Below are 18,856 nucleotides of genomic sequence, written 5' to 3' on the forward strand. Positions count from 1 at the left end.
AGACACAAAGACATTCAGCCAACACCATATCATAACTGTTCCATCCAGGTCAACAACAGAGTGGCCATTTTAAACTCCATCTGGACATGAGACAAACAGAGTCATCTGTCGGCCAACAAAGTGACCATAATTTGTTTGCCTGAGTGCCATAATATTGGGCTGCTCTCTATGTTAAAACACAATTACTTCCTCACAAACAGGAGCGAATGAAATCGAGCACGAGACCTGCCCTGCCATCTGCTGCTCTTTGCTTGTGCAGGATGTGAGCGTAACTGCACAGAGTGACCAGATTAGCCCAGCCAACCAACGTGTATTACAGTAATATCTCCATCACCACTGATATATATGATATGTACTCACAATTAGGCTTGTCAAAAGTATCAAAAATGAGATACTAATCGATGCTAGGCCTGTCACGATAGCACACTTTGAAGCATGGTATATTGGCACAGAGAAATATTGCAATAAACGATAATATTGGAACTACTTTATGCCACTGACACAAAGCAAGAAAATCCCAGTAAAGCAATTTTTAAATAGACAGTATCATTAAAAGTCAAGAGCTGCAGCAAGAAAATAACAGAATAGTTTTATTCACTCTACAGCTCAGATCTTATCGTATGACATGAAAATGCCTAAAATCTCCCCATTACTGTATTGCAAAGAAAAAGTATACACCATAAATACTGAGCTGCTAAAGATATTGTTCCATCTTTCATGCATTGAACGATGCATCGATTTAGTAATTATCATGACAGACCTAATCGATACTAAAACTAGACAACAAGATACTCATTTATGTAAGTATCAATACTGAAAAAAAAATCACATAACTGGATAAAATGTGACATTTCCTCAACAATTTTATCTCTAGCTTGATCAGAACCACATGGTACAATGAACAATACAATTATTTTGAGTTAAAAATTACAATTTTGTTTATAAAAAATGATCATATTGATATCAAAATCGGTATCACGTATCGTGTCGATCCTTCAGTATCGAAATCAAGTTTGACATTTTAGTATCGTGACACCACTCCTGACAATAAAATATATAAGTTTAAACTCTGGTAAAAGATAAATGTTTCTTACACTTCAGACTGTTCCACTTTGTAGAAGTAGCTCAAAACTGTCGGATGCATCTGCAGCCAAAAGTTGCAAAAAGTACAGTGCCACAAGTCCAACTTTTTAAATGAAGTATGTGGGCCTATTTTAAAACCAACAGGAATCTTGTTTTCATGGATTTACTTCAATATGATTTTAGGGATTTGGTATTTCAGTAAATTGGCAGAAACTGTATCTATTGATAATGATGCATAATTATGGATCAAATTGGAAAATGAAAAATAAAACCAGCAACTCAGTTTTAATTAAAGAAAGGATTTTGCCTCAATCATAGGTATCTCAAGAGTCAGCCATATTAGGCTATTTCTACAGTCCAAACCTTTAATACCATAATGCTACACACAGGTGGATGAAGTCTTTTTACTTTTAGGAATGTAAAATTATACTATAGGTCCTATATCAATCAGGAGGAACTCAGCTTAAATATGCAGGGTTTGTGTGTTAAACATGTGCAAATTAAATAAAACACAACCCCAGGTCTGTTTTTGATGAGAAAACAACATTATAACATAGATCAGAAAACAGCGTAACATGGGCCCTTTAAAGCTGCATTACTCTATTTGAACCATAAAATCCTTTCAGCTCATTTTTCCAGGTTTACGACTGATAAAATACTTGATTATTAGATGCCGACAGCACGCAGCAGTCATATACACAATGTACCCTATGGGAGAAAAAACTAAATTAGCTTATTTACAAGAAGTCGGCATCACAGTCTCAAAAGACCATAGATTCTTAGTGTGCGGGGTTAGGATTTTCCACATCATCTTCACAGTAAAAATGGCAAATCCATAGGTTTAAGTGAAATGGCAATATTTAAATGCATACTTTGTAAAAACCTGGGGGGTATTGTAACTCGCAGTAACACTCAAGTAAAACAACACTAGTGCCTCCAACTCTTTGTGCATTAAACCACAGCATAAAACAGCCCCTTTTCTTAATTCAAATTACACCTTCTTTGGAGCAGCCCATAAAGAAATTGAATAAATACAATATGCAAAACCATGCCTAAGCTAATTAGCAGCAGGCCGCCTCACAATGAATAAAGAACACAATTAATCAGGAAGTGCGTGTGTGCTGGTGTGTGTGTGTGCGCGCGTGTTAGGGCTGGGGTGTGTGTGCGTGTGTGTTAAGGCTTGTAGGGGTGTGTGCGTGTGTGTGTTAGGGCTGGCAGATGAGCGCTTGTGCCCAGTTTTATTGACGCTTCCTTTGTTTTGCCCTTGCTAATCTCCAGCCTTGTGTTTCTATTCGACAACATTGTTCTATGAAATCAGTTGTTTGCATGCCTACACTTTTGCATATGCATAAACAGAACTCAATTCATTCGTTATAATGGGGAACTGGGGTTTAATAATATTCCTTCCCCCTAACATAATATTGTATGCGATAAGACCATTTGATTGGTTTTGGCTAAGTTGAGTTTGAGGTTTACGATTGGCTGCGCTCCAGCAGTGAATCAATGTAATGATGTGGGTATTAATAGATTTGATACAGACTTGTCTTCTGCAATTTACAAAATGAGATTAAACGTTTTGGCAGCAGTTCCAACTGAGCATCAAATGGGAACGTAAATAGGGGTAGCACCATGTTGTTCTGCTTCCTCCATTTTCCACTGAAATGTGTGGAAAAATGTTAACTATTAGTCTACTTCAACAAATGAAAACCATATATGCAGCAGTATACATAGGCAGATAGTAATATAATACTATACGCCCAAGGTCACAGCTTTGATGGCTTTAAACCTTTTATTCATAGAAATCACTATTAAAACATATCTTCAGATGCCGTTTTAATAATAATAATAATAATAATAATAATAATAATAATAATACATTTTATTTATATAGCGCTTTTCAAGACACAAAGACACTTTACATAGAAGAAAACTTTTAAGTATGTATGTAAGCATATAAATCACAAAAACTAGCTCTACTGTACAACATAATTTACAAAAATAGGCTGGTATATGAGGCATCAATATGGTCTACTTTGTCCAGTGTTTAAGAGTGAATTCACACTTGCTCAAGCAACGCATATGCATGAAACTTGTCACAAACTGGGACCAAAACAAGTCCGTGAATTGACCCTCATACACTGATTTCATTTGAGACTATGAGCTGAGATGAAGACTTCTGAAAGAGCATCAGTACATTTTGCAGTGAGTGAGTGCCATCGATAACAAAGACCTCCTTATAAGTGTACACCCCTCTCCTCCACCCTCTCCTCCCGCGTGAGCGCCCATCAGCACATCAGGCAGACAGCACAGGGCCGGACCCCATCTCACCTCTCAAAGAGCTCCATGACCCCGCGCTGCAGCTGCATTCACGCCTCCTGACACAAAGTCAAAGTCATTTCTGAGTGTGTGTGTGTGTTTGTGTGAGTGTGTGTGCCAGCTTTTACCACACTCCCTCCTGTCTGTTCCTCTCCATACACCTGACTGTATATATGTGTGTTATTACAGCTCTTGTTTAGCCCAGAGCCCATCTGTCACAACAGTCTGCTCACAGGTCTGCAAGGCTCTGCTCAAAAGAAAACACATATTTTCTAAGTTGGTGGTTGTTGGCTAATCTGTGAAAAGCAAGAACAAACAATATACTATCAATCTGACCAGCATTTTTTGTGTTTCACAGTGTTGTGGTTAAGCAGACGCACTGACATAATAATAGACAACAGACGAGAAGTTAGCATTCCTGACCTGCAACAAGTTACTATGTTTTTTTTAAATAATAAATAGTATACAGTATGTATGTTGAATGGACACATGCATGTTAAGTTAATTTAAAATGCAAATGATTGGCTTTGGAGCAAGATAAAATAATTGTGCCCATGGAACATCATCCTTAAAATGAATGACAATATTAAACGGCAAGACAGGAATCTACTTGGACCCTTTTTCTGCATATCACTGTGAATGTGGAGCTGGCGACTTCTCTTAAAACTATAATCTTTACAATTTGCCAAGACCAATTCATTTAAAATTTGTGTTTGTCCTTGAAATAAATAGTTAGGTACCACTTTATAATAACCACACCTTAATTAGCCTTACTTCCCACTCTAATAAGGATATTCAAAATGTGGTTATTATAAAATGTTACCAATATATAAGTAAAATATTTATATTGTGTCATTATCTGCTGAATAAATATAATGTAATAACAGTTGTTAGGAGACAGTGAACAGTCCAGTGCTCCTCAATATAAGTCTTTTAACCCCATTCTTTCTCCTCCATTTATTTGAGCACAAAGGTAGTTTCTTCTGTCGACAAGAGCCCTTTAACACATGAGTGGCAGAGGGGGGCGGGGAGGGGGGCAAGAGTTCATAAATCTGATGTACCTCCACTTCATTTGAGCTCTGGCCCTTTGCACAGCCGGCTGCTCCCTCTTTTGGTACAAGTTCAAGCTTTTCAAGTATTCTGTAACATCCTCACAAATGCATTTACGTCTCCCAAAACCTTTTATACTCAAGAGGCCATTTTGTTCATTCAATACAACCATTTATATCAACCTTATCCTATGTTTAAAGTAATAATTTGAATGCAGAGATTTGGGGTGTTTTTTTAGTAGTTGACTTTGTGGCATTGTCAAAAACGCATAAAGAAAGTCTTCCATAAAAGCTTGTGAAGAAAAAAAAATGTTTCCATGGTTTGACTAAATGATACTTGCCAAAATTCAACAAGGGGTGAATTTGAGAACCTATTTCATCAAGCATATCCTGACATAGCTACAGGAAAAGGACTATTTCACATAAGCTTTTTGTATTTGCATACCATTTTCCAAAGCGCCATTGTACAAAAACAGCTTTTATTGCATCTGAATAGGTCTATTTTTCTGCAGTGATTACTAGTTCTGATTAAAGCTCCCTGTAAACAAGATGAATGGCGCTGACCCTGAGTTGCGCCGCTGTACTTTTGCCTGTGTTTGATTAAATATGTGTTTTAATAAAGACTGAGCTAATGCCGGAGCCTTGACTAGACTGGGGAGGTTTTAATGCACTGAATCTAAATTGAGTTAGCGAAGCAAGGACAAGCTATCAAAGGTTGACTCGGCTGGCTCTCTTTCAAAGCAGTCAATAATAAAGCCCAAGACCTTCTATGTCTTTGCCACAAAACTAAAGCCTTAATTTATTATAGTACATCGTGCCAGCAAAACATGCCAGCAAAAGAGAATAAATAAGACACAAATGAGTTCCTTCGAAAAGGAGCTTCGGCGTATGGATGCTAGCAGAAGTAATTGACAAAACGCGTCATAATAGGCTTGCTATTGTTGCTGAACTCAAATGCATTCGGAATTTGTGCAACCGCATCAATTAGTAAAACTTTTCTTCTCTCTCTGGCCGTCTCTCTCCCTCGTTCAGCACTGAAAAGACTCAGTGAAATTGCCACCACCCGCACAAAGAGAAAAGCCTTTTGTTACGCTTGCCTTTCAGACAGACGGCGACAAAACAAGTTTTCCAGTTCTTTAAGAGGCGGGAGGATGGAAGATACAGAGCCAGCAATATGGTGCCAAAAACACTGAACTGAGACCTCTGCCACATGAGGTGATAGTAGTCCTTTAAAAGTGATTTTAGCCACAGAGGAATAGTGTGTTCAATAGTGCTATTGAGTTGTTCAACACAATATGCAACAATAAAATATGCAAATCTTCTCACACTTAGAACGAGACAGTTTGCTGCAGGGACCCTGGAAGGAAGTCAAACGTATTAAGTATTTTGTAATTCACTCACCACTTCTACTACTAATTCCCAAAAGGCATCATCTCAGCAAGGGCTAATGTCTGCTTTTAGCAGGGACACAGATCTACTAAAGTAAATAGATTTAAGATTGTTTATCTATAGCTTGAGCAGTTTCCAGCACAGCATTGAGGGCAGGACCCCCCCCACTACTGCTCCCTGAAGGGCCTGAAAGCACACTGCTGCTGGCATGAGTGGACTCAGGGGCCAGAGGACCAGCTGGCCACCCGCTCCCAGCTCTCCTCCTCCTGCCCCGGGACAGCCATGAAAGGGCCTCTGCGACCTCTAGGGAGTGCTTAGTGTCTTGTCAGCCATTGTGGCCCTAATGGTCCCCTGCAGTTGCACTCAACATTCATCGCCGGTCATTATACAGCAGCGCGACCAATCGTTTTGCTATGCCTGTTGAAGTCAAGGGGACGTAGCCTCCTGTTAAAGCCGTGACAGAGCTCACATCAGACAGCATGGGTTATTCTGTCATGAACTTTCACTTTTCTTTTCTCTTTTCCTACAGTAAAGCCACGTCCTTGTGCTTGATTACAGTGAACTAGAGGGGAGACAGCAGCCCCAGGCCCAGTGCGTCACCACCTGTCCACTCTGAGCATGAGGGGTCAACCACACAGCAGATTCTCAGTCTAAATCAAATCGCCTGGGGACCCAAACTAAACCCATTTAGACAATAATGATCATTTCTATTAAACAAATGGGTTGCAAGCCTCTTTGTCTATTGCATTGTCAGGATCTATAACAGTCCACTGATGCTGGAGGAAGACTCTTTCACATCCAACTCACAAGACTGGCAGGTGAGTTGATGTGACTGTGTCATTGCCCAAGACTGTTATGCTGGCAAAGACTACAGCCACTCACATTTGTCTGACATCACACGGACAGCTAATGTGAATCAATGCTCTCAAAGTCACCCCATCAAAGCTGTGAGCTGGAGCTGGGGGACGGCTTTGATGGCCCCTGTCTGTCAGGTACACATGGGCCAATTAGTGCATCTCCTCTTTGTGCAGCAACACTGTACACCGCTGACCTGATGCTTGATGTCGAGCAGGGTTCCAAGACCTGGCAGTGTCAAAGGAAGTCCCCACGGAGGCTATAGCAGTCAAGAATACAGCTTCGACACACAGACGCACACAGACGCACACACAGATGCACACTCAGACGCAGATAGACACACATACACAGACTCGCACACACACACACACAAACCACCCCCTTTCCCCAAAGCCCAGAGCTGCTGCAAGAAACAATACCACGAAGGCAGTACATTTTAATGTGGAAGTAGGAGATGCACAGAGAGGTAGACACTTGGAGCAAGTTTGCAGGTAAAGTATGGATTGAAGCCAAACTGCAGAGATCCAGTCTGCAGGGAGGGATAATGGCACAGACGAAAAAAGCTGTTGGAAAAGTTGCTCATATCGATTGAACACATGGCTTCAATTGTGCGGGAGAACTTTTTCTTCTCTTTTATATAGTCTGCCTTGTTGAAATCCACAGCCGTAAATGCCATTTAAATCACAGATACATGTTAAATATGTGAAAGGAATCGGGCTTGCAAATCTCAGCCTGGAATTTGTTTTGATCTACGGTGCATACTAGTAATAAGAGAAGTAGTTTGGAGAAAAACAGAAGTGCTACTGCTGCTCTGGGAGACAAACTGCTACAGGACCACTGCGTCTTTGAAAATGCAGGCGATTAGCTTTTTGAGAATTACTGCAGTGGAGAAGTGCGTTAAATATGTAGAAGCAAGAAAGTTAAAGCTAAGAGTCATGGGACGTAAGACAAGAATATAAAGTGCTGAGATGGTAGGGGCCAGACGAAGTTTCACAGAATCCCATGTTTTATAAAAGAGTTTCAGTCATTTAGATATTGATATTGATGTTTCTAACTCACTTATGTACCAAATCAATTCTTCATAATGATTCAATTCTGTATATGTATTATTAAAGAGTGATATTGAATCAATTGAGAGGCATACAGTGTTACCTTGTAAGTCAGCACTTTTCACTACAGTTGAGTCTCTCCCCTCACAGTGGATATTCTGAGAGGATATGTGCCCCCTGCAGCATCACCTGCAGCCAAGTCAGAGGCCTCTATTAAAATTCACCAAGCCAATCCGACCTCGCGCGACCCAGGAAGTCGTCATCATTCTGCACACATTCCTCCGCAGACATCCTCAACCTGCTTTTAGCTTAGAAAATACATTAGACCTGGCCATTCACATCCTAAACAACTGCTTCTACCGCGTATTCTTCTGTGGAGTTCTTTAGAGGTTCAAGGACAGTGCACTCAGGTAAGACACAATTACTTCAACATCCACAAACTTTGTCTCCATTAGCCATACCATAAAAAACATATTCTTGTGACAAAGGGGAGAAAATAGAAAAGACGACGGGAAAAAGCCTAGGAGAGACGTGGTAGATGAGTTCAGGTTGGTTCTTGCTGTTCCCTGGAGATGGAGGGAAGAATGGAGGTTATAAAGGAGACGTGAGAGGGATGAGGACAGAGGCATTAAGAAGGGACGTACGATTCACTCTGAGCTGTGAAAGTGTGCTAAGCTTTTATTCAACAGAGACCACTTCAATATGTGCAGGTGTCTGATACGAGATTTTGATATATTCGATTGAACATAATAACATAATAATTGTGTGTGTGTGGGTATTTATGACATTGTGGAAACCAGAAGCTGTATACACACTCACTAATTTATGGGGACATGCTTCATTTATGGGGACAAAAATCAGGTCAACATGATGCAAATCCTTTATTAAGAAGTCAACAATATGGTTTAAAGTTCCAATATGGGTTAAAATAGGTTAAGGTTAGTGAAGTAGTAACTATGGTTAAGGTTACATATTCAGGAAATGAATCATAATACTGACATGAAATCCTACTTTCATGAGACATACTAACGAACCGATTCATTCTGTACAGTTACTTTTTCATCTTTTTTATCACTGGACCTGCTCTGTCAATGTAGTTTTATTTCTGTTATAAAATAAAAATTCTCAAAGTGTTTATTGTCTTTTAAAATGAGGCAAGAAACAATAAGAAGTGAGCAAAACAAAGTATGATTGATTTAATGAAAATACTGCACAATGGACCGCTGCAAGTAAACTTCAGACGGGATTGTTCCCTTGACAACTGAGACTTTATCTGTGCCCGTGACAGCCTCCAATTATCTTCAAGACTCGTTTTAATTTAGAGATATATTTAGCAGTTCACCATAATCACTTGATAATAAATTCATGGTATTGATTAACGGAAATATCTCTGAAATGCTGCACTGGAACTGGTTCTATGTAGCAGGGAAAAAAAGAGACCCTCATGAAGATTTCAGGAGACTCCGCACCTTTGAAATAGTTCTTTTCAGAAGCGCCACGGCGTGTATCCATACATATTTCATCTCTATTGGCCTGTGCGTGCTCTGAGAAGCAATGGGAATTATTTATACGGCCCGAATAGAGAGGAGAGAGAGAGGGGGACAAAGACACACGATTCACCAAACTTCATCATACTATTTGGGCCAGACAGATACATCCTCAGCTAATTAAGTGCCTAAATGAAGTCATTAAGTCTGGCCTTTCTCTCCAGCAGCAAAAATAATTAAATCTCCACAAGTTTGAGCTCGTAGCCTCTTTTAGCCCGCACACCTTTCCAGCGCTCTGTTGCATAATCGAAGTAAAAAGATATTGGCAGCAGGCCCAGAAAGGCTCTGTTTGTCTTGTCACTGTCGGCCATTTGCATGTTGTGTTGGCATTTGAACAAGCGAGGAGCAACAATTTGTGTGCTTAATGACATGATGAACACGGCTGTAACAAGGCACCGGCGGTAAACTGCAAATTATTGATTAACACCAAATTGAGAAGCTTGCTAGCCAGATTAACAACATTTGCCAATGATTTTTATATCAATATTTTTTCAGGCCTGTTTGTTTATGGTAGTGCTTTTGTGTAAACTACAATTGGATAAATACTGAATAATGAAAATATTATAATTTTATAGTTAATTTGATTTTGATGACGCTGAAAATAGTAGTGATAGCAGAAAACAACTAGCGCCATAGCAGTGCACCATACCAGTAGCGTTGGGGATGTAGAGACAAAAGACTAAATGTGTGTGAACAAAAGCAAAGAAAAAAGGCGAGCATATTTGTTAATTAGTATGCAAATGGATGCGGCTGCCACCCTCAGATATCCAATCAGGCTGTCACCTCAGCGGGGGGCGTGATTATGAAGTCCCTGTGAAGTGTGGCTCTGGTGGGGGGCGAGGGAGGAGGGGGGCCAGCGCGCGAGGGGACAAGGTGCACTGTCGGGATGACCGCTGATTGTTCCCGAATCACACAGATACGAGCAACTGTTCCATCAGATAATAATGAGTGCTAGTCTATACGAGCGCTGGTAAGGGTCAATGGAGATGTTAACGCCATCCAAGTATAGCAAAAGACAAGGAGCGGGTTTAGTATGTGAGGTGACCAGCCTGTTAAATGAATATGCATATTATGTAACGCTAACCGAAATGCATTTAATCTGCTTTGACTAGCTAGCTAAGTATCAATATGTGGAAAAAAGTCTTGTTTATCTGAACATTAACAGGCAAAGTTTCAAACCAAAGTAGATTCAAATCAAAACCCGCCATGCTTGTGACAGATAAACGATTGTCATTTTACCGAGGTTAACTGACCGTATTCTCACTTCTGCCTCTAAATGCTCCGAACCTCGCTTTTTCTTTGTGGCAGTAGGAATCCCATTCAAGTTTCACCACTAAAACCTGACATAAAAGAAGGTTGTTTTGTGTAAAATGTTTTAGGTTCATGTACATCAACAAGTCAACAATGCACCAATTCTCTGGGAGGTTTTAAAATGGGTTTGGCTTCTGGAATAACGTGAATAATCAGTGTTACTTGGTTACACAGCAATAAATTACAGGTGTCAACTATCCAAAAAATACTTCGAACTTGGGAGCACATATCTAGAGGTTTACTGTTAAGTAAATAATAATAAGTAATAAGTAATAAGTAATTTGGATATTTAACATCCAACTACGGTCAAAAACGCCAGGTCCTTTTGTGTCCTTGTCCATCGCAGTTTGCGTACAGTCTGTTTGGTGGCCCTCTACCTGTAGCATTTGCACACTCCTCCTCATGCTGCGGTTGTCAGCGCTCACTCGCCCTGTCACACGGGGAAATTGTTCGTGAGAGATTAAAGCTTTGTCTTGTGCCTTAATGGAAGGTTACAGCCGTGGAGAGACAAACAACACCGGCAAGGAGATGTGCGGAAGAAGAAAAGGAAAAAAAATATCAGCGATGGTGGCGCAAAATGGACACGAGGAGCACTGAAGCGTCTATAAAGTCAATCAAGCAAACACTAAAAACACTACCTTTTAGTTGTCTGTCAGGATGTGCCCTCTCTATTGTTAAGACCAGAGAGCAGGAGGTCGGGCTCGCATGAGTGGCTGTTCTAAGATAGCGGTAAACAAAGCAACACAGCACAGAAATACAAAGTGTCCTTCAGAAGATCTTTTATCTGCTCCGTCTTTTATCCATATCTTACATGCTTGATTTACATGTGGGGCTATTATGAGATTCTTCTGCTCTAGTCTCAGGCCCCATAGTGGTATACCACAGCTCCCCCTAGTGCAGGAGATATAACCCGCAAATCACCAGTCACAAATCTGAGCTCACAGTGGTTGCACTTGGCACTTGGTGGGTTCAGTTCAGCTCAGACTTTCAGTTTTTAAACATAAAAAACATCACTGATTATCACCTAAATTTAACAAATTATTCATACATTTTTGTACTGATATTAGACAGTTGTATTTTTGCAGTATTTTTCTTTGTATTAAGCATGTTTTTATAGGTCATAATTATGTATTCTCAATTACTTATTTTAGAAAGATGTATTTTCATTCTTGCTGTGCATGACAATTACAGTTTGTTTGCTTCTTTACCAGGTTTTAAGGATTAATTTGATAAAAACTTTTTTTTTTTTTTTTTATCAATAACTTGTCCTGCAAGAATGTTGAAGTAGCTGGAAGTCTGACAGCCTACATATTATGACTCTAATCATTTGTGCTTGTGAACAAATCATACATCTTTTATGAGCGAATGAGATTATAATTTATGACAGACAGACTGTTGTAGATGATGAGTGTGACTCTGATGAAGCCTCTTCTGTGTTAGGACTGAGTTTGGGTCTGTCCCACAGCGCTCTGCAGAGAGGTGCTTCAACTGCAGCAGAGACTGGACCTGAGGACCCTCAGGCCAATCACACTCACTCAGACTGAGAGAGGGGCACTCATCTGATCACCACCATCTTCAATGAAACAACATCAGGCTCAGCTGGGAGGAATCAGGAGAGTTTAACTGTCAAAAGGATCAACCATCATGTTTAAAGGCAACATCACATATACAGCCTGACTGTGTGCATGCTAAGTAAAACAATACTTCCATCTGCTTCTTTGAAAATGGAAGTTCCCAAATGGATCTTACATATCGTGGCTTATATAGAGTATGTTTGCTATCTCTTTATTCTAAGTATTATAACACAGTACGAAAACCATCCAGTGATAATAAAGATTTTAATTGAATGATATTGTTTCCTAATAGGGAGTTTAGTGCTGATATCAGAACCCCTTCAAGAAGACTTATAGTCTTTATTACCTTTTGTTCTTACCACAGGCACTTCGGCTGAGTTAAGACCTACTGGATTTTTAGTTCATATTTGTCACATGTATTAGTACTTAGTATTAGTAGTACCACGTACAGTTTTAAAATCAAAAAGTAATGAATGATTTCTAGAAGCTGAAGGTTCTATGTTTCATTATTGCTACTGTCAAACCAGACACAGCTTCATTTATCGACAGTCCTGAATATTACACACGTCAATATAGAGACACAACATACAATGAACAACCCACAACCCAAGCCTGAATCCACGTGCCTAAAGCTTCCTGCATGGTTAATTTGAGTGGCTAAAGAGACAGGCAAAGCTATAGTGTTGTCCCTGCTCCTCTGCCTTACTCCAGCTATAGCATTACTGTTTTACAAGCAGGCAGGCTCATTACACTACCATATGCTTGGTAATGATGAAAGCTGTGGGTGCGCTCCTTGTATGAACTGGGATGCTTAAATTATTAACTACACCGGCGAGATTTGATTCAGATGTGGCAGACGGCCCACTCCACACACACACACAACTGTAGTAGTGAATAAAGGCGAAACTTCAAACACCTTTCCTGTGCATTTAATGTAATGAACAATGCCTTAATTGAGAATGGCTAATTACCCAATTTCAACATAATTAATATGATTCTAATTAGCATATGTAAATGGCACGTTGCATAATTGAGAATCCCTGTTTTGAATTAGACGCCTCTAAAGTGAACCAGCATGTGAAGAGGTACAAAGAAGCCATTACGAGTTTGATGCTGCATTAAAATGGGCCTATCATTTATGACACAGATGTTGCTCTAACATTATGGGATGTCGTTGATTATTGCTGATATGTTTGGGGGACACTGCTAATTACAAGTCATTATATCACTTTTCTTCCTTCCTTTTTTTGCTCAAGGAGGAGGGAAAACAATCTTGATGGTGGCATACAAAAGCCAAGCGGTAGATTGTGCGCTCTCAGCAGCTCCTCAGCTTGACGCTGTCCTTGGTGCTCTGTCAGCAGAAGTGATTCTGCAGCCAAGATGCTTGCAATAAGATACTATAGCACCTATTATTATAGAAAGAGGTGCATTTGGCAGTGCATGTGTGTGAAGAGGTAATAAACCCATGTAGAAAGAGCTGCTATAATGTACATCCTTGTCAGGTCAGCATTCATTGTGTCCAACTAAGCAGCAACTTGTGTAGGGTCCAAGGTTTGTACATCAGAGCACAAAACCAATGTGAACCTATGGGTTTTAATTAAATACTAATATTACATTCATAGCAACACTGTAAACAAAATGAAGGAACCAAGAAACACAGACGTCCACTATGTTGATCCTGCCTTGAAATGATCATTCTGGCCATATAAGGCTTGTTCAGAAGGTTCATGGGAATTTTCAATTCCAAATCTAACTCTCCTCCTTTAGTCTGTCATGTGTCCATGAGAATAACATAAAGCTTATTTAGAAGAATGGGATTCAATCAAAGTTCCTTAAAGGGCTGGACCTTGTTTGTTTCATGTAATAAAGTCAAATGTGTTTGGACCACTGACAGTGTACACTGAACTTGCCTGGTCTAGTTTGCTATATTTTTAAAGACAATAAATATCCATGTGCCTTTAAAACTTCTTCGAGACCACCATCATCTGAGAGCTGCAGATTAAATGTGTGTAAGTTTGAAAGTAAATAAATATAAATCAAAAGTCCCAGATCATAGCCTATTCTACATGTCTGTTTTGTGTGCTTGCATTATTTTATAATGTATACTTGTATATAAAACTACTTCAGGACATTAGCTATAGCCCCATACCTGCTCAGGTCTAACAGCAGACCATGTGCCCCTGACTGCTGGAATGATATGTCCTCGGTGTGAGCTAATATTGATCCTGTAGTAAGTGGCAGTTGACTGAGCAGGCCTGGAGGGCAGCTGTAATGGGAGGTCCAGGGGGCACACGGGGGCGACCCTGCACCTGCCTCCCCCAGCTGCTGTGGAAGAGACTCTCCCTCCATTGAACCAGGACTCACACATGCACACACACACCAAGGACACACACCACAGGCACACAGCACGCACACGGACCTCGGACACACCACACACATGCATACACCACACATACACTCACAGACACAGACTTCAGGCCGTGTCCGGGCCGGTGCCGTCAGGGCTGTCAGGCTGCTAGCTCCTGTGTTAGATCCAATCACTGCTAATGTCATTCAAACACTGGGTCTGGATGTACAGACATAAAGTTGTCCTTCCACTGTGATCCTCTCGTACCTCTCGTTCCCTTCGGTCCTGTCAGATTTGCCTCCTGTCCTTGTCATCTGCCATATGGCTACACCCTCCACTAGCACCACATACTATGCTGCCAACCATTTGTTTATTAGATAAGTAAAGATAATGGAGAATTTGAAATAAATATCTTATAAAACTTTCTTTGATAAGGAGTGATAAAAATTTCATTCAGAACATCGTACATCCATTTTAAGCATATGTAACTTGTACTTGTGTCTTACAAGTGATATGATGTGTTAATAGTAAAGCTTTAAATAAAATTAAACAATAATTTATAGACAAATAATTATGAAATAAATAATGCTTACATATAGTGGGTCAACAAAGCACGAAGAAATTACATCATTATCAGTAGCACATACATGGGATATGGTTTTCACTGATTGATTCATTGATTTTACCATCTAAAAAACATTACAAAAGGTGAACTGTCTGGACCAGGCTTGGAAAGATTTATCTATGCCTTTGTCTCCAGTAGGTTACACTACTGTAACGGCCTGCTCAGTGGCCACTCCAAGCAAGCGGTAAGACAGTACATCCAGAACGCTGCTGCACGGGTCCTGACTAGAACCAGGAAGTACGAGCACATAAATCCTGTGCTCAGGTCTCTGGCATCCTGTGGCTCAGAGAATAGACTTTAAAGCAGCTCTGCTTGTGAACAAGTTTCTCCATGGCCTAGCACCAAAGTATATCTCTGAGATATTAGTGCCATATGAACCATCTCGCATTCTGAGGACCTCAGGGACAGGTCTACTGCTGGTGCCCAAAGTCAGGACTAAATATGAGGAATCTGGGACAATCTATGATGTGAGACACCCCTCAACTTTGACAATGTTTAAATCTAGGCTCCAAACAGTTCTGTTTAGTTGTGCATCTGACTAAAAGTTGTTTTTTTTTGGGGGGGGGGGGTTCGGCACTCTTCACTTTTAATGTTAATTTTATGATGATTATTTATGTTTTGATTTGTTGTATTGTGATTTTAATTTTTGTTGTTTTTTTTGTTGTTTTTTTTTTTGTTATTCTGTAAAGAACTTTGAATTGATTTGTGTGGGAATTGTTCTTGCCTTTCCATTGAAGCTACCGAGAGAATGGCTGCCTGTGCTGTAGAGAGGGGTAAAAACATGTGGGCTAAAGGCTGATGTCAGGAGTTATGTGGACCTGTCACGTGTCATATTAGTGCCACCATTTTGTCCAAAGAGAGAGACTGAAAGTGAATGGAGGAGACGTGACGGTGACTTACAAGACAAAGACAGAGTGATAAGCCCTTTCCATGCGTAATAGACCTAGTCTATATACAGAAACTGTAAACAATAGCTGTTTACAGTTTCAGTGTAGTTAGCTCCTCCCTGCAAATAGATATAAGTAATTTGACCAGAACTAAAGAAGCGGCTTGGATGAGCAGTGAAACGTCTACAACTTTTTGTCCAGTTGACAGATATAACTTCGGCTTTTACTTTCCATCTGTACTTTCTATCTGACAGGAAACTAGAAGACATTTAAACTGCATCTCTTCCAGTGGACACAGACCCAAGGCTGCTGTACTTCTGAGCTCTTAATAAGTGTCACCGAGGATCAGAGCTGAACTAACTGATCACCCCTGACAACATCCTTAGGTCCTAATGTGTGCGCTCTGACAACTCAATAAACACAGCACTGAGGCAACCATATCATGGCCTTATTATTTTATGAAATTAACAGTACAACAATGTCTGAAAACATCAACAAGAACTTTACCACATCCACTTTTCAAATACTCTAATATGATGTGCAGCACGTCAAGCCCTATTATAATTCTGCCCTCAGTCTTCATTTCGTTACATTCGAGGTTAGAAGTGGATAGACACTACATATTTTAGTTAGTCGAACATCAAACTAGCAAAACAAGAACTGGCGATGAAGCAAAAAAGAACTGACTGGGGAATTAAGATGAAGATAGGACCAAAATTGGTACTGAAACTGTGTAAATGAAAACCTATGCTACATTGGTTTTCACACTCTAGCATGTCATACTTCCAGATGCAGGGAAAAGAGCCAATGTTTCCTATTAGTTGCATTGTAATTCACAAATGTTGAACCTGATCATTTCTATTAGTGACTAGTTCCAAGAGCTCACTGTATTACGACAAAAATATGCATTTTAACAACATCAGTTTTAGCTGTCCCTATCTGTATAAAATATTATTGTACTATAGAATGTTGTGATGTCATGAGAAACCCAGCAATTAACCTTATTCCCCCTCATCCACTTTTACTTCATCTGCTGTGATTGCATTTCCGGTTAAGCAGATATTCCATTCACTTCAATGAAAAACTGGATATTAATCCTTTTCAGAATTTGTTTTGTTGCAGTAGCTCATTTGACAACATCAAAAACGGCGCTCATTCACACAACTAGAGAAGAGTCGTGCAATTAAAATATGAAATAGTTGAGTTGTGCAAAATATTCAGTGTTCAACAGGTCAACACTGCATTCTTTCACTGTGTGGCTTGTGCTGGTGAGATCAGCAGCTCTGTACAAGATCACACAACTAGAAAAAGGGCCACAGATAATGGCGGCGACCATGGAAACTTCCTAAATAAGGTGAAAATCTAATGACTAAGAGGATCTAATTTAAAGAGTCTTTCATCCTTGAAATGGCCTTCCGCATTTCCACATAAGCCTCTGCGTACCCATTCAATTGAACCAAACATCACTGCTTTTAATTGACCCCTTCACTGTCCTGTTACTTCCATTAAAATGTGCTGAAGCTGCGCTCCCTCTGTCCCTCCGTCTGACATTATCACCAACACATTCCTGTACCAGCTAATACATAAAAATGACCGTAAATCTGCTCAGGTCTGAACCTCGGGAGCTATAAAATAAAACGGCTTCTTTATGTGTGCTGCGCTGGAGGTGAGGGGCCCTCGGGTGCTTGCAGACCCTAAATCAAGCCGTGCGCAAAGAGGGACTGAAACGCTTTGGGCATCAATCACTCCATGTATGTAAATGTCCGTACGCTTACAGGACACAATTACGCACATGATTGTAGCATTAAAGCTAATTAAAAATGACAGCTGCCCATTAAGATATTGGTCCAAATTGAGCACCCAGATAAAAGTAGCACCCTGACAGCCATTAGTTCTCACACAAACACTAGTGACATGTTAGAGCGGACAGACGGGCAGACAGGAGCTCCAGGGCATCTGCACGTCTCCTACTGAGAAACTTCCTCCTAGTTATGATAATGGGCCACATATGGGAAGTGAACTCCGTGGTGGCTTGGGGTGTCACTCTGACATGTGCCTGGTATCAGTAAAGTCTATTAGCTACTGTAAAGTGTAAAAACAAATCTACAAATGAAAACAAAACACATATATTTCACTTTTGGCAGGTAAAAATCAACATTCCAGCAGATTGGTTCGAACAAATTCAGAAAGGCAAAACCCAAAACGATATTATGATATGTCAGTAGGGTTTGGGAAGCTTTCTTATTTCAGAATATTATAAAGACTAGAAAAGGTTTATTAGTTTAGAGTTCAGAAACGCACAAAGGTCTAATAAGGCTCCGTGCAATTCAGTGTTTTCCACAACAGAAAAGTTTAAGGCGCAGTAACTGTCACCTCTAAATAATGTTGCTCATATAGCGCACTATAAAACCAGTGCTATAGCCTTGCAGTACATTTACATGATTTATGCAATATTGCTGTGCTAATGTATGCGGCTGCCCACTGCTCTATATCCAGCCACACCTCTGAAGTGCTGTATTGTCAGATCCAGTTATTATGTAAAGGAAAGTGCAAACTACGCACTGCACTTTTGCGTACTACTCACATAAAAGTTGCTTGTATAATACATAATATGTTTGCTATATGACCTATACTAAACAAAGTGATATCATAAATTACTAAAGAAATATCCATGAATTTTCCTCTATACATTTGCATACAACTAGAAATGCAACGTACTTAAGCATTTCAATGTGTTTTTTATTTCGCCTCAGCGTGTGCATAGATCTCTAAATGTCATTACGTGAAATAACAGAAAAGGTACAATAAATGAGCTTATAAGATT

At 40.0% G+C, this 18,856-nt stretch overlaps 1 protein-coding gene across 1 annotated transcript in view; it reads left to right on the forward strand.

The window, feature by feature from the left end:
- The first annotated feature begins 1,407 nt into the window (after positions 1 to 1,407).
- Positions 1,408 to 18,856, forward strand: part of adnp2b (ADNP homeobox 2b) — a 177,797-nt gene continuing 160,348 nt past the window's right edge. Inside the window, exon 1 of the mRNA XM_055225418.1 lies at positions 1,408 to 1,413. The gene's annotated coding sequence lies outside the window, so the exon portion shown is untranslated. The remainder of the gene's footprint in view (positions 1,414 to 18,856) is intronic.

Source organism: Periophthalmus magnuspinnatus, chromosome 11, assembly GCF_009829125.3.
Source record: "Periophthalmus magnuspinnatus isolate fPerMag1 chromosome 11, fPerMag1.2.pri, whole genome shotgun sequence".
Lineage (NCBI taxonomy): Eukaryota > Metazoa > Chordata > Actinopteri > Gobiiformes > Gobiidae > Periophthalmus > Periophthalmus magnuspinnatus.